Source organism: Eleutherodactylus coqui, chromosome 13 (genome assembly GCF_035609145.1).
Source record: "Eleutherodactylus coqui strain aEleCoq1 chromosome 13, aEleCoq1.hap1, whole genome shotgun sequence".
In the NCBI taxonomy this organism is placed as follows: domain Eukaryota; kingdom Metazoa; phylum Chordata; class Amphibia; order Anura; family Eleutherodactylidae; genus Eleutherodactylus; species Eleutherodactylus coqui.
In genome coordinates, this window is record NC_089849.1 from 77,344,980 (window position 1) to 77,361,321 (window position 16,342).

The 16,342-nt window shown below is 46.5% G+C and overlaps 6 non-coding genes across 6 annotated transcripts; all 6 read left to right on the top strand.

The window, feature by feature from the left end:
- Positions 1–7,691: 7,691 nt before the first annotated feature.
- TRNAL-UAG (transfer RNA leucine (anticodon UAG)) lies at positions 7,692–7,773 on the top strand. Its single transcript has one exon. It is a non-coding gene; the product is annotated as a tRNA-Leu (tRNA).
- Positions 7,774–11,387: 3,614 nt separating this feature from the next.
- TRNAL-UAG (transfer RNA leucine (anticodon UAG)) lies at positions 11,388–11,469 on the top strand. Its single transcript has one exon. It is a non-coding gene; the product is annotated as a tRNA-Leu (tRNA).
- Positions 11,470–12,569: 1,100 nt separating this feature from the next.
- Positions 12,570–12,651, top strand: TRNAL-UAG (transfer RNA leucine (anticodon UAG)). The gene has a single exon. It is a non-coding gene; the product is annotated as a tRNA-Leu (tRNA).
- A 470-nt stretch (positions 12,652–13,121) lies between these two features.
- TRNAL-UAG (transfer RNA leucine (anticodon UAG)) lies at positions 13,122–13,203 on the top strand. The gene has a single exon. It is a non-coding gene; the product is annotated as a tRNA-Leu (tRNA).
- Positions 13,204–14,781: 1,578 nt separating this feature from the next.
- TRNAL-UAG (transfer RNA leucine (anticodon UAG)) lies at positions 14,782–14,863 on the top strand. Its single transcript has one exon. It is a non-coding gene; the product is annotated as a tRNA-Leu (tRNA).
- Positions 14,864–15,340: 477 nt separating this feature from the next.
- On the top strand, positions 15,341–15,422 carry TRNAL-UAG (transfer RNA leucine (anticodon UAG)). Its single transcript has one exon. It is a non-coding gene; the product is annotated as a tRNA-Leu (tRNA).
- The last annotated feature ends 920 nt before the right edge of the window (positions 15,423–16,342 follow it).

A 16,342-nucleotide genomic window follows, 5' to 3' on the forward strand; every position in this document is an offset into this window, starting at 1 on the left:
ACCTCTTGGCCTTTTCTGAAATTAACCAAACTGTATGAGAAAAGGCTTTTGATAATATTCCCAAGATGTTTTGGCACAGATTAAGCTACCCTGATGCGCTAGCTAAGTAGACATAAGGCGCACTCCGCGATCTTGCACTTCAAAGCCTTCAATAGCCTAGAAACATCTGAAAAAGCAGTAGTGCGGTAATACTGTTGAATAGAGATGAGCGAACGTACTCGTCCGAGCTTGATACTCGTTCGAGTATTAGCGTGTTCGAGATGCTTGTTACTCGAGACGAGTACCACGCGATGCTCGAGTTACTTTCACTTTCATCTCTGAGACTTTAGCACGCTTTTCTGGCCAATAGAAAGACAGGGAAGGCATTGCAACTTCCCCCTGCGACGTTCAAGCCCTATACCACCCCCCTGCAGTGAGTGGCTGGCGAGATCAGGTGTCACCCGAGTATATAAATCGGCCCCTCCCGCGGCTCGCCACAGATGCATTCTGACAGAGATCAGGGACAGTGCTGCTGGTGCCGGAGCTGCTATAGGGAGAGCGTTAGGAGTTATTTTAGGCTTCAAGAACCCCAACGGTCCTTCTTAGGGCCACATCTAACCGTGTGCGGTAGTGTGGAGGCTGCTTTTTTGCAGTGTTGCACATTTGTTTTTTTTTGTATATCGACCGTGCAGAGCATTGCGTCCTGCAGTAATTTTACATTGTCCAGGGCCAGTAGTGGTGAGGCAGGGACAGAAGACATATTTAGTGTATAAAGGCAGTGGGCCTTTTCAAAAACATTTGGGAAAAAAAATCTATTTGGGCTGCCTGTGACCGTCCTCTGTGTACTGGGTCTCTGCTGGGGGTAGTTGTCCTAATTCATACGCAGCCAGCTAAGTGTTACAGCAGGCTTGCGCAAAATTCTTTCCTGCCTCTGTGTTGCCTCTTACATCACCGCTGTATTCCTGTCCACAAGTGTACTGGGTCTCTGCTGGGGGTAGTTGTCCTAATTCATACGCAGCCAGCTAAGTGTTGCAGCAGGCTTGCGCAAAATTCTTTCCTGCCTCTGTGTTGCCTCTTACATCACCGCTGTATTCCTGTCCACAAGTGTACTGGGTCTCTGCTGGGGGTAGTTGTCCTAATTCATACGCAGCCAGCTAAGTGTTACAGCAGGCTTGCGCAAAATTCTTTCCTGCCTCTGTGTTGCCTCTTACATCACCACTGTATTCCTGTCCACAAGTGTACTGGGTCTCTGCTGGGGGTAGTTGTCCTAATTCATACGCAGCCAGCTAAGTGTTACAGCAGGCTTGCGCAAAATTCTTTCCTGCCTCTGTGTTGCCTCTTACATCACCGCTGTATTCCTGTCCACAAGTGTACTGGGTCTCTGCTGGGGGTAGTTGTCCTAATTCATACGCAGCCAGCTAAGTATTACAGCAGGCTTGCGCAAAATTCTTTCCTGCCTCTGCTGTGCGTTCCGTAAGCGAAGTCAGCCTCCAATCACAGGCCAATAAGCGGCACATTTAATTACAGCGTTCTGTTTCTGCACTACTGGTAATACAGCATGCTGAGGGGTAGGGGTAGGCCTAGAGGACGTGGACGCGGGCGAGGACGCGGAGGCCCAAGTCAGGGTGGGGGCACAGGCCGAGCCAGTGCGGTGGCCAGGGGTAGAGGCAGGGCCAGACCGAATAATCCACCAACTGTTTCCCAAAGCGCCCCCTCGCGCCATGCCACCCTGCAGAGGCCAAGGTGCTCTAAGGTGTGGCAGTTTTTCACAGAGACGCCTGACGACCGACGAACAGTGGTGTGCAACCTTTGTCACGCCAAGATCAGCTGGGGAGCCACCACCACCAGCATGCGCAGGCATATGATGGCCAAGCACCCCACAAGGTGGGACGAAGGCCGTTCACCGCCTCCGGTTTGCACCACTGCCTCTCCCCCTGTGCCCCAACCTGCCACTGAGATCCAACCCCCCTCTCAGGACACAGGCACGAGTGCCTACCGGCCTGCACCCACACCCTCACCTCCGCTGTCCTCGTCCCCATCCAGCAATGTCTCTCAGCGCAGCGTCCAGACGTCGCTAGCGCAACTGTTTGAGCGCAAGCGCAAGTACGCCGCCACGCACCCGCACGCTCAAGCGTTAAACGTGCACATAGCCAAATTGATCAGCCTGGAGATGCTACCGTATAGGCTTGTGGAAACGGAGGCTTTCAAAAGCATGATGGCGGCGGCGGCCCCGCGCTACTCGGTTCCCAGTCGCCACTACTTTTCCCGATGTGCCGTCCCAGCCCTGCACGACCACGTCTCCCGCAACATTGTACGCGCCCTCACCAACGCGGTTACTGCCAAGGTCCACTTAACAATGGACACGTGGACAAGCACAGGCGGGCAGGGCCACTATATCTCCCTGACGGCACATTGGGTGAATTTAGTGGAGGCTGGGACAGAGTCAGAGCCTGGGACCGCTCACGTCCTACCCACCCCCAGAATTGCGGGCCCCAGCTCGGTGCTGGTATCTGCGGCGGTGTATGCTTCCTCCACTAAACCACCCTCCTCCTCCTCCTCCTCCTCCAACGCAACCTCTGTCTCGCAATCAAGATGTGTCAGCAGCAGCAGCACGTCGCCAGCAGTCGGTGTCGCGCGGCGTGGCAGCACAGCGGTGGGCAAGCGTCAGCAGGCCGTGCTGAAACTACTCAGCTTAGGAGAGAAGAGGCACACGGCCCACGAACTGCTGCAGGGTCTGACAGAGCAGACCGACCGCTGGCTTTCGCCGCTGAGCCTCCAACCGGGCATGGTCGTGTGTGACAACGGCCGTAACCTGGTGGCGGCTCTGCAGCTCGGCAGCCTCACGCACGTGCCATGCCTGGCCCATGTCTTTAATTTGGTGGTTCAGCGCTTTCTGAAAAGCTACCCACACTTGTCATACCTGCTCGGAAAGGTGCGCCGGGTCAGCGCACATTTCCGCAAGTCCAAGACTGACGCTGCCACCCTGCGGACCCTGCAACATCGGTTTAATCTGCCAGTGCACCGACTGCTGTGCGACGTGCCCACACGGTGGAACTCTACGCTCCACATGCTGGCCAGACTCTATGAGCAGCGTAGAGCTATAGTGGAATACCAACTCCAACATGGGCGGCGTAGTGGGAGTCAGCCTCCTCAATTCTTTACAGAAGAGTGGGCCTGGTTGGCAGCCATCTGCCAGGTCCTTGGAAACTTTGAGGAGTCTACCCAGATGGTGAGCGGGGATGCTGCAATCATTAGTGTCACCATTCCTCTGCTATGCCTCTTGAGAAGTTCCCTGCAAAGCATAAAGGCAGATGCTTTGCGCTTGGAAACGGAGGCGGGGGAAGACAGCATGTCGCTGGATAGTCAGAGCACCCTCATGTCTATATCTCAGCGCGTTGAGGAGGAGGGGGAGGAGCATGAGGAGGAGGGGGAAGAGACAGCTTGGCCCACTGCTGAGGGTACCCATGCTGCTTGCCTGTCATCCTTTCAGCGTGTATGGCCGGAGGAGGAGGAGGAGGAGGAGGATCCTGAAAGTGATCTTCCTAGTGAGGACAGCCATGTGTTGCGTACAGGTACCCTGGCACACATGGCTGACTTCATGTTAGGATGCCTTTCTCGAGACCCTCGCGTTACACGCATTCTGGCCACTACGGATTACTGGGTGTACACACTGCTCGACCCACGGTATAAGGAGAACCTTTCCACCCTCATACCCGAAGAGGAAAGGGGTTCGAGAGTGATGCTATACCACAGGACCCTGGCGGACAAACTGATGGTAACATTCCCATCCGACAGCGCTAGTGGCAGAAGGTGCAGTTCCGAGGGCCAGGTAGCAGGGGAGGCGCAGAGATCAGGCAGCATGTACAGCGCAGGCAGGCGAACACTCTCTAAGGCCTTTGCCAGCTTTATGGCTCCCCAGCAAGACTGTGTCACCGCTCCCCAGTCAAGGCTGAGTTGGCGAGAGCACTGTAAAAGGATGGTGAGGGAGTACGTAGCCGATCGCACGACTGTCCTCGGTGACGCCTCTGCCCCCTACAACTACTGGGTGTCGAAGCTGGACACGTGGCCGGAACTCGCGCTGTATGCCCTGGAAGTGCTTGCTTGTCCTGCGGCTAGCGTCTTGTCAGAGAGGGTGTTTAGTGCGGCTGGGGGAATCATCACGGATAAGCGTACCCGCCTGTCAACCGACAGTGCCGACAGGCTTACACTCATCAAGATGAACAAAGCCTGGATTTCCCCAGACTTCTCTTCTCCACCAGTGGACAGCAGCGATACCTAAGCAATACGTAGGCTGCACCCGCGGATGGAAGCATCGTTCTCTATCACCATCAAAAACGGGGACCTTTTTGCTTCATCAATCTGTGTATTCTATTCATCCTCCTCCTCCTGCTCCTCCTCCTGAAACCTCACGTAATCACGCCGAACGGGCAATTTTTCTTAGGCCCACAAGGCTCAGTCATATAATTTTTGTAAACAATTTTTATACGTTTCAATGCTCATTAAAGCGTTGAAACTTTCACCTGAACCAATTTTTATTTTAACTGGGCTGCCTCCAGGCCTAGTTACCAATTAAGTCACATTAACCAAAGCGATTAATGGGTTTCACCTGCCCTCTTGGTTGGGCATGGGCAATTTTTCTGAGGTACATTAGTACTGTTGGTACACCAATTTTTTGGGGCCCTCGCCTACAGTGTAATCCAATTAATTTTTTGCCCACCTGCATTAAAGCTGACGTTACATCAGCTGTGATGGGCAATGCAATGGGATATATTTATGTACCGCCGGTGGCTTCCTGGCACCCACCCATGCTGTGGGTCCACAGGGAGTTGTAACTGCATGTGTCCACTTCTAAAGAACCCCAGTCTGACTGGGGCATGCAGTGTGGGCCGAAGCCCACCTGCATTTAATCGGACGTTACCTCAGCTGTGATGAGCACTGCAATGGGATACATTTATGTACAGCCGGTGGGTTCCATGGAGCCACCCATGCTGTGGGTGCACACAGAATTCCCATTGCGGAGTTGTACCTGCCTGTGACTATTTATAAAAAACCGCGGTCTGACTGGGGCATGCAGACACCTTAACAGAATGAATAGTGTGTGGCACATAGGTTCCCCATTGCTATGCCCACGTGTGCAGCTCCTGATGGCGGTGGCACAGGATAATATTTCTCATTGCTTCTGTACAGCATTGTGGGCTATCGCCCCGCCCCTTTTAAAGAGGGTCGCTGCCTAGCCGTGCCAACCCTCTGCAGTGTGTGCCTGCGGTTCCTCCTCATGGCAGACGCACTTATAAATAGACATGAGGGTGGTGTGGCATGAGTGCAGCTGAAGGCTGCGCAGGGACACTTTGGTGTGCGCTGTGGACACTGGGTCGTGCGGGGGGGGGTTGGGCAGCATGTAACCCAGGAGAAGCGGCAGCGGAGTGTCATGCAGGCAGTGATTGTGCTTTGTTGGAGGTAGTGTGGTGCTTAGCTAAGGTATGCATTGCTAATGAGGGCTTTTCAGAAGTAAAAGTTGTTGGGAGGAGGGGGGGGGGGGCCACTCTTGCCGCTATTGTGGCTTAATAGTGGGACCTGGGAACTTGAGATGCAGCCCAACATGTAGCCCCTCGCCTGCCCTATCCGTTGCTGTGTCCTTCCCATCACTTTCTTGAATTGCCCAGATTTTCACAAATGAAAACCTTAGCGACCATCGGCGATATACAAAAATGCTCGGGTCGTCCATTGACTTCAATGGGGTTCGTTACTCGAAACGAACACTCGAGCATCGCGATAATTTCGTCCCGAGTAACGAGCACCCAAACATTTTGGTGCTTGCTCATCTCTACTGTTGAACTCACTTGCGTTTGCTTCCTTTCTAACTGGAGGAATGCATTTTCAGCCTTCTGCTGCCATCATTAAATATTCAGCTCGAATGCAGCAACAATTCTTCTTCTTTTTAAATCAAATTCTGGAAAAGGATTTCTTGCCAGGAGAAATGTTCTTTATGAAATCTCTTGGTCATTTTGATCCAAATTTATCCACTTTTTCATGGTAGCATGGCCGAGCGGTCTAAGGCGCTGGATTTAGGCTTCAGTCTCTTTGGAGGTGTGGGTTCGAATGCTACTGCTGCCAGTATTCAACTTTGAAAGCTCTCAAGATGTTTGGTAAACCTTTTAGTGGTCAGAAGAAGTTGCTTTTGATGATGCTCAGAAATGGACTTCTTGCCCTTTTCTGAAACTGAACAAACTGTATGAGAAAAGGCTTTTGATAATATTCCCAAGATGTTATGGCACAGATCAAGCTACCCTGATGCGCTAGCTAAGTAGACATAAGGCGCACTCCATGATCTTGCACTTCAAAGCCTTCAATAGCCTAGAAACATCTGAAAAAGCAGTAGTGCGGTAATACTGTTGAACTCACTTGCGTTTGCTTCCTTTCTAACTGGAGGAATGCATTTTCAGCCTTCTGCTGCCATCATTAAATATTCAGCTCGAATGCAGCAACAATTCTTCTTCTTTTTAAATCAAATTCTGGAAAAGGATTTCTTGTCAGGAGAAATGTTCTTTGTGAAATCTCTTGGTCATTTTGATCCAAATGTATCTACTTTTTCATGGTAGCATGGTCGAGTGGTCTAAGGCGCTGGATTAAGGCTCCAGTCTCTTTGGAGGTGTGGGTTTGAATCCCACTGCTGCTAGTTTTCAACTTTAAAAGCTCTCAAGTTGCTTTCTGAACATTTTACTGGTCAGAAGAAGTTGCTTTTGATGATGCTCAGAAATGGACTTCTTGGCTTTTTCTGAAACTGAACAAACTGTATGAGAAAAGGCTTTTGATAATATTCCCAAGATGTTATGGCACAGATTAAGCTACCCTGATGCGCTAGCTAAGTAGACATTAGGCGTACTCCACGATCTTGCACTTCAAAGCCTTCAATAGCCTAGAAACATCTGAAAAAGCAGTAGTGCGGTAATACTGTTGAACTCACTTGCGTTTGCTTCCTTTCTAACTGGAGGAATGCATTTTCAGCCTTCTGCTGCCATCATTAAATATTCAGTTCGAATGCAGCAACAATTCTTCTTCTTTTTAAATCAAATTCAGGAAAAGGATTTCTTGCCAGGAGAAATGTTCTTTATGCAATCTCTTGGTCATTTTGATCCAAATGTATCCACTTTTTCATGGTAGCATGGCCGAGCGGTCTAAGGCGCTGGATTTAGGCTCCACTCTCTTTGGAGGCGTGGGTTCAAATCTCACTGCTGCCAGTTTTCAACTTTGAAAGCTCTCAAGTTGCTTGGTAAACCTTTCAGTGGTCAGAAGAACTTGCTTTTGATGATGCTCAGAAATGGACTTTTTGGCCTTTTCTGAAACTGAACAAACTGTATGAGAAAAGGCTTTTGATGATATTCCCAAGATGCTATGGCAAAGATTAAGCTACCCTGATGCGCTAGCTAAGTAGACATTAGGCGCACTCCACGATCTTGCACTTCAAAGCCTTCAATAGCCTAGAAACATCTGAAAAAGCAGTAGTGCGGTAATACTGTTGAACTCACTTGCGTTTGCTTCCTTTCTAACTAGAGGAATGCATTTTCAGCCTTCTGCTGCCATCATTGAATATTCAGCTCGAATGCAGCAACAATTCTTTTTAAATCAAATTCTGGAAAAGGATTTCTTGCCAGGAGAAATGTTCTTTATGAAATCTCCTGGTCATTTTGATCCAAATGTATCCACTTTTTCATGGTAGCATGGCCGAGCGGTCTAAGGCGCTGGATTTAGGCTCCAGTCTCTTTGGAGGCGTGGGTTCAAATCCCACTGCTGCCAGTTTTCAACTTTGAAAGCTCTCAAGTTGCTTGGTAAACCTTTTAGTGGTCAGAAGAACTTGCTTTTGATGATGCTTAGAAATGGACTTCTTGGCTTTTTCTGAAACTGAACAAAATGTATGAGAAAAGGCTTTTGATAATATTCCCAAGATGTGATGGCACAGATTAAGCAACCCTGATGCGCTAGCTAAGTAGACATTAGGCGCACGCCACGATCTTGCACTTCAAAGCCTTCAATAGCCTAGAAACATCTGAAAAAGCAGTAGTGCGGTCAGGGGCGTACCTAAAGGCTCAGGAGCCCGGGTGCAAAAGTTCAGCTCGGGGCCCCCCCACCCCGGGCCTCCATCCCACACTCCCCCGTACCCATAGCTAGATCGTGCTGCATACATGATCTTTCCCTGGCGTAATCTTTCCAAACATGATGCATTTCCTGCACTACATGAAGATTTGTGTGTAGCTCCGCAGGCCACTCTCACACACACCGCTTTTTACCGCTATTAGCACAGCGCCCCGAGTGCCGTACTAACCGCGGTACAACACTCCCAGAGATTTCGATGAGGTTACTCAAATTAGCGCTCGAACATGGTGTTTCTAACACTGTGATTTTCGAGAGCTGTCTGTTCTGTTCCTGCATTTTCGTGGTTTTTAACACACCTCATCACCCATCACAATGATGGGGTGCATTGAAGAGCGCTGTCAAACGCTGTAACCTGTGTCCGAAAACGCTGCTCGAAATTACGGTAAAAATGCCACGATTTTGAGCTGCGTTTTCTGAACACGTGTGAGAGCGGCCTCAGGGGGTCATGTTTATGTTGCACTTTAGAACCACAATTAAGACACATAAAAACCTGCATGCAGTATTTAAAGACCGCGTACGTCATTAGGGTGAATGCCCACTAGAGGTTTTCTTCACGACGAAATTTGCAGCGTTTTTTTTTTCTGCAGGGGTCTATGGGACTTGTAATGTTAAAATCACGATCGCGCAAAACCGCGATTTCGCGGTAAATTGCGATTTTGCGCGATCGTTATTTTAGCATTACAAGTCCCATAGACCCCTGGAGAAAAAAAAAACGCTGCAAATTTCGCCGTGAAAAAAAAATGTAGTGGGTAGTCACCGTAAAGGAGCAGCAGACACTATTAATAACCGCATGCGGTTTTGATGCGGTTTTTAATTGCATGTAAAGGGTGCAAATAAATACAGTAAATCCAGGGAGAAGGAGAGGGAGAGAGATACACATACAGAGACACACACACAGATATACACACACACACACAGATATACACACACACACACACACACACAGATATACACACACACACACACAGATACACACACACACACAGATATACACACACACACACACACAGATATACACACACACACACACACACAGATATACACACACACACACACAGATATACACACACACACACACACACACAGAGATATACACACACACACACAGATATACACACAGACACACAGATATACACACACAGATATACACACACACACACACAGATATACACACACACAGATATACACACACACACACACACAGATATACACACACACACACACAGATATACACACACACACAGATATACACACACACACACAGATATACACACACACACGCAGATAAACACACACACACACAGATATACACACACACACACACACAGATATACACACACACACAGATATACACACACACACACACACACACACATACACACATACACACATACACACATACACACACACAGATATACACACACACACAGATATACACCCACCCACACACACAGATATACACCCACCCCCACACACACAGATATACAGACACACACACACACAGATATACACACACACACAGATACACACACACACAGATATACACACACACACACAGATATACACACACACACAGATATACACACACACACAGATATACACACACACACACAGATATACACACACACAGATATACACACACACACACATACACACACACACACATACACACACACATACACACACACACACAGATATATACACACACACACACATACACACACACAGATATACACACACACACACACACATACATACACACACATACACACACATACATACACACACACACACACACAGATATACACACACACAGATATACACACATACACACACACACACATACATACACACAGATATACACACACACACAGATATATACACACACACACACACACAGATATACACACTTACCCCACGGCTCAGTCCACTTCTCCTCCATGTGACAGCAGCAGCAGGAGAGGTAAACTCAGAAGCTTCCCCGTTCAGCAGGAAGCAGGGGGGGCAGCACATGATCCCTGTCCCCTGCCGTCCCATGTGACCTCCTCCCTCCTCCCTCCTCCCCTGCCGGCCCATGTAAGTACCTCCCTGCTTTTCCTCTCAGGCTGGCTGTTCTGACTGCCGCATCATGCGGGGGAAAGAACGGTCAGCCATTAATGCACTGAATGTGCATGGGGGTATGTCGGAGGGTGGCTCCGGGGCCCCCTGAGCTCACGGGCCGGGTCGCCATGGCGACCCCAGCACCCCCTGACGCTACGCCTATGAGTGCGGTAATACTGTTGAACTCACTTGCGTTTGCTTCCTTTCTAACTGGAGGAATGCATTTTCAGCCTTCTGCTGCCATCATTAAATATTCAGCTCGAATGCAGCAACAATTCTTCTTCTTTTTAAATAAAATTCTGGAAAAGGATTTCTTGTCAGGAGAAATGTTCTTTATGAAATCTCTTGGTCATTTTGATCCAAATGTATCTACTTTTTCATGGTAGCATGGTTGAGTGGTCTAAGGCGCTGGCTTAAGGCTCCAGTCTCTTTGGAGGTGTGGGTTCGAATCCCACTGCTGCTAGTTTTCAACTTTGAAAGCTCTCAAGTTGCTTTCTGAACATTTTACTGGTCAGAAGAAGTTGCTTTTGATGATGCTCAGAAATGGACTTCTTGGCCTTTTCTGAAACTGAACAAACTGTATGAGAAAAGGCTTTTGATGATATTCCCAAGATGTTTTGGCACAGATTATGCTACCCTGATGCGCTAGCTAAGTAGACATTAGGCGCACTCCACGATCTTGCACTTCAAAGCCTTCAATAGCCTAGAAACATCTGAAAAAGCAGTAGTGCGGTAATACTGTTGAACTCACTTGCGTTTGCTTCCTTTCTAACTGGAGGAATGCATTTTCAGCCTTCTGCTGCCATCATTAAATATTCAGCTCGAATGCAGCAACAATTCTTCTTCTTTTTAAATCAAATTCTGGAAAAGGATTTCTTGCCAGGCGAAATGTTCTTTATGCAATCTCTCGGACATTTTGATCCAAAATTATCCACTTTTTCATGGTAGCATGGCCGAGCGGTCTAAGGCGCTGGATTTAGGCTCCAGTCTCTTTGGAGGCGTGGGTTTGAATCCCACTGCTGCCAGTTTTTAACTTTGAAAGCTCTCAAGTTGCTTGGTAAACCTTTTAGTGGTCAGAAGAAGTTGCTTTTGATGATGCTCAGAAATGGACTCCAGTCTCTTTGGTCATTTTGATCCTAATGTATCCACTTTGTCATGGTAGCATGGCCGAGCGGTCTAAGGCGCTGGATTTAGGCTCCAGTCTCTTTGGAGGCGTGGGTTCGAATCCCACTGCTGCCAGTTTTCGATTTTGAAAGCTCTCAAGTTGCTTTCTGAACATTTTAGTGGTCAGAAGAAGTTGCTTTTGATGATGCTCAGAAATGGACTTCTTGGCCTTTTCTGAAACTGAACAAACTGTATGAGAAAAGGCTTTTGATGATATTCCCAAGATGTTATGGCACAGATTAAGCTACCCTAATGCGCTAGCTAAGTAGTCATTAGGCGCACTCCACGATCTTGCACTTCAAAGCCTTCAATAGCCTAGAAACATCTGAAAAAGCAGTAGGGCGGTAATACTGTTGAACTCACTTGCGTTTGCTTCCTTTCTAACTGGAGGAATGCATTTTCAGCCTTCTGCTGCCATCATTAAATATTCAGCTCGAATGCAGCAAAAATTCTTCTTCTTTTTAAATCAATCCCAATGCTGCCAGTTTTTAACTTTGAAAGCTCTCAAGTTGCTTGGTAAACCTTTTAGTGGTCAGAAGAAGTTGCTTTTGATGATGCTCAGAAATGGACTCCAGTCTCTTTGGTCATTTTGATCCTAATGTATCAACTTTTTCATGGTAGCATGGCCGAGCGGTCTAAGGCGCTGGATTTAGGCTCCAGTCTCTTTGGAGGCGTGGGTTCGAATCTCACTGCTGCCAGTTTTTGACTTTGAAAGCTCTCAAGTTGCTTTCTGAACATTTTAGTGGTCAGAAGAAGTTGCTTTTGATGATGCTCAGAAATGGACTTCTTGGCCTTTTCTGAAACTGAACAAACTGTATGAGAAAAGGCTTTTGATGATATTCCCAAGATGTTATGGCACAGATTAAGCTACCCTAATGCGCTAGCTAAGTAGTCATTAGGCGCACTCCACGATCTTGCACTTCAAAGCCTTCAATAGCCTAGAAACATCTGAAAAAGCAGTAGGGCGGTAATACTGTTGAACTCACTTGCGTTTGCTTCCTTTCTAACTGGAGGAATGCATTTTCAGCCTTCTGCTGCCATCATTAAATATTCAGCTCGAATGCAGCAACAATTCTTCTTTTTAAATCAAATTCTGGAAAAGGATTTCTTGCCAGGAGAAATGTTCTTTATGAAATCTCTTGGTCATTTTGATCCAAATGTATCAACTTTTGCATGGTAGCATGGCCGAGCGGTCTAAGGCGCTGGATTTAGGCTCCAGTCTCTTTGGAGGCGTGGGTTCGAATCCCACTGCTGCCAGTTTTCGATTTTGAAAGCTCTCAAGTTGCTTTCTGAACGTTTTAGTGGTCAGAAGAAGTTGCTTTTGATGATGCTCAGAAATGGACTTCTTGGCCTTTTCTGAAACTGAACAAACTGTATGAGAAAAGGCTTTTGATGATATTCCCAAGATGTTATGGCACAGATTAAGCTACCCTGATGCGCTAGCTAAGTGGACATTAGGCGCACTCCACGATCTTGCACTTCAAAGCCTAGAAACATCTGAAAAAGCAGTAGTGCGGTAATACTGTTGAACTCACTTGCGTTTGCTTCCTTTCTAACTGGAGGAATGCATTTTCAGCCTTCTGCTGCCATCATTAAATATTCAGCTCGAATGCAGCAACAATTCTTCTTCTTTTTAAATCAAATTCAGGAAAAGGATTTCTTGCCAGGAGAAATGTTCTTTATGAAATCTCTTGGTCATTTTGATCCAAATGTATCTACTTTTTCATGGTAGCATGGCCGAGCGGTCTAAGGCGCTGGATTTAGGCTCCAGTCTCTTTGGAGGCGTGGGTTCGAATCCCACTGCTGTCAGTTTTCAACTTTGAAAGCTCTCAAGTTGCTTTCTGAACATTTTAGTGGTCAGAAGAAGTTGCTTTTGATGATGCTCAGAAATGGACTTCTTGGCCTTTTCTGAAACTGAACAAACTGTATGAGAAAAGGCTTTTGATAATATTCCCGAGATGTTATGGCACAGATTAAGCTACCCTGATGCGCTAGCTAAGTAGACATTAGGCGTACTCCACGATCTTACACTTCAAAGCCTTCAATAGCCTAGAAACATCTGAAAAAGCAGTAGTGCGGTAATACTGTTGAACTCACTTGCGTTTGCTTCCTTTCTAACTGGAGGAATGCATTTTCAGCCTTCTGCTGCTATCATTAAATATTCAGCTCGAATGCAGCAACAATTCTTCTTTTTAAATCAAATTCAGGAAAAGGATTTCTTGCCAGGAGAAATGTTCTTTATGAAATCTCTTGGTCATTTTGATCCAAATGTATCTACTTTTTCATGGTCGCATGGCCGAGCGGTCTAAGGCGCTGGATTTAGGCTCCAGTCTCTTTGGAGGCGTGGGTTCGAATCCCACTGCTGCCAGTTTTCAACTTTGAAAGCTCTCCAGTTGCTTTCTGAACAAGTTGCTTTTGATGATGCTCAGAAATGGACTTCTTGGCCTTTTCTGAAACTGAACAAACTGTATGAGAAAAGGCTTTTGATAATATTCCCGAGATGTTATGGCACAGATTAAGCTACCCTGATGCGCTAGCTAAGTAAACATTAGGCGTACTCCACGATCTTACACTTCAAAGCCTTCAATAGCCTAGAAACATCTGAAAAAGCAGTAGTGCGGTAATACTGTTGAACTCACTTGCGTTTGCTTCCTTTCTAACTGGAGGAATGCATTTTCAGCCTTCTGCTGCTATCATTAAATATTCAGCTCGAATGCAGCAACAATTCTTCTTTTTAAATCAAATTCAGGAAAAGGATTTCTTGCCAGGAGAAATGTTCTTTATGAAATCTCTTGGTCATTTTGATCCAAATGTACCTACTTTTTCATGGTCGCATGGCCGAGCGGTCTAAGGCGCTGGATTTAGGCTCCAGTCTCTTTGGAGGCGTGGGTTCGAGTCCCACTGCTGCCAGTTTTCAACTTTGAAAGCTCTCCAGTTGCTTTCTGAACATTTTAGTGGTCAGAAGAAGTTGCTTTTGATGATACTCAGAAATGGACTTCTTGGCCTTTTCTGAAACTGAACAAACTGTATGAGAAAAGGCTTTTGATAATATTCCCGAGATGTTATGGCACAGATTAAGCTACCCTGATGCGCTAGCTAAGTAGACATTAGGTGTACTCCACGATCTTACACTTCAAAGCCTTCAATAGCCTAGAAACATCTGAAAAAGCAGTAGTGCGGTAATACTGTTGAACTCACTTGCGTTTGCTTCCTTTCTAACTGGAGGAATGCATTTTCAGCCTTCTGCTGCTATCATTAAATATTCAGCTCGAATGCAGCAACAATTCTTCTTTTTAAATCAAATTCAGGAAAAGGATTTCTTGCCAGGAGAAATGTTCTTTATGAAATCTCTTGGTCATTTTGATCCAAATGTATCTACTTTTTCATGGTAGCATGGCCGAGCGGTCTAAGGCGCTGGATTTAGGCTCCAGTCTCTTTGGAGGCGTGGGTTCGAATCCCACTGCTGTCAGTTTTCAACTTTGAAAGCTCTCAAGTTGCTTTCTGAACATTTTAGTGGTCAGAAGAAGTTGCTTTTGATGATGCTCAGAAATGGACTTCTTGGCCTTTTCTGAAACTGAACAAACTGTATGAGAAAAGGCTTTTGATAATATTCCCGAGATGTTATGGCACAGATTAAGCTACCCTGATGCGCTAGCTAAGTAGACATTAGGCGTACTCCACGATCTTACACTTCAAAGCCTTCAATAGCCTAGAAACATCTGAAAAAGCAGTAGTGCGGTAATACTGTTGAACTCACTTGCGTTTGCTTCCTTTCTAACTGGAGGAATGCATTTTCAGCCTTCTGCTGCTATCATTAAATATTCAGCTCGAATGCAGCAACAATTCTTCTTTTTAAATCAAATTCAGGAAAAGGATTTCTTGCCAGGAGAAATGTTCTTTATGAAATCTCTTGGTCATTTTGATCCAAATGTATCTACTTTTTCATGGTAGCATGGCCGAGCGGTCTAAGGCGCTGGATTTAGGCTCCAGTCTCTTTGGAGGCGTGGGTTCGAATCCCACTGCTGTCAGTTTTCAACTTTGAAAGCTCTCAAGTTGCTTTCTGAACATTTTAGTGGTCAGAAGAAGTTGCTTTTGATGATGCTCAGAAATGGACTTCTTGGCCTTTTCTGAAACTGAACAAACTGTATGAGAAAAGGCTTTTGATAATATTCCCGAGATGTTATGGCACAGATTAAGCTACCCTGATGCGCTAGCTAAGTAGACATTAGGCGTACTCCACGATCTTACACTTCAAAGCCTTCAATAGCCTAGAAACATCTGAAAAAGCAGTAGTGCGGTAATACTGTTGAACTCACTTGCGTTTGCTTCCTTTCTAACTGGAGGAATGCATTTTCAGCCTTCTGCTGCTATCATTAAATATTCAGCTCGAATGCAGCAACAATTCTTCTTTTTAAATCAAATTCAGGAAAAGGATTTCTTGCCAGGAGAAATGTTCTTTATGAAATCTCTTGGTCATTTTGATCCAAATGTACCTACTTTTTCATGGTCGCATGGCCGAGCGGTCTAAGGCGCTGGATTTAGGCTCCAGTCTCTTTGGAGGCGTGGGTTCGAATCCCACTGCTGCCAGTTTTCAACTTTGAAAGCTCTCCAGTTGCTTTCTGAACAAGTTGCTTTTGATGATGCTCAGAAATGGACTTCTTGGCCTTTTCTGAAACTGAACAAACTGTATGAGAAAAGGCTTTTGATAATATTCCCGAGATGTTATGGCACAGATTAAGCTACCCTGATGCGCTAGCTAAGTAAACATTAGGCGTACTCCACGATCTTACACTTCAAAGCCTTCAATAGCCTAGAAACATCTGAAAAAGCAGTAGTGCGGTAATACTGTTGAACTCACTTGCGTTTGCTTCCTTTCTAACTGGAGGAATGCATTTTCAGCCTTCTGCTGCTATCATTAAATATTCAGCTCGAATGCAGCAACAATTCT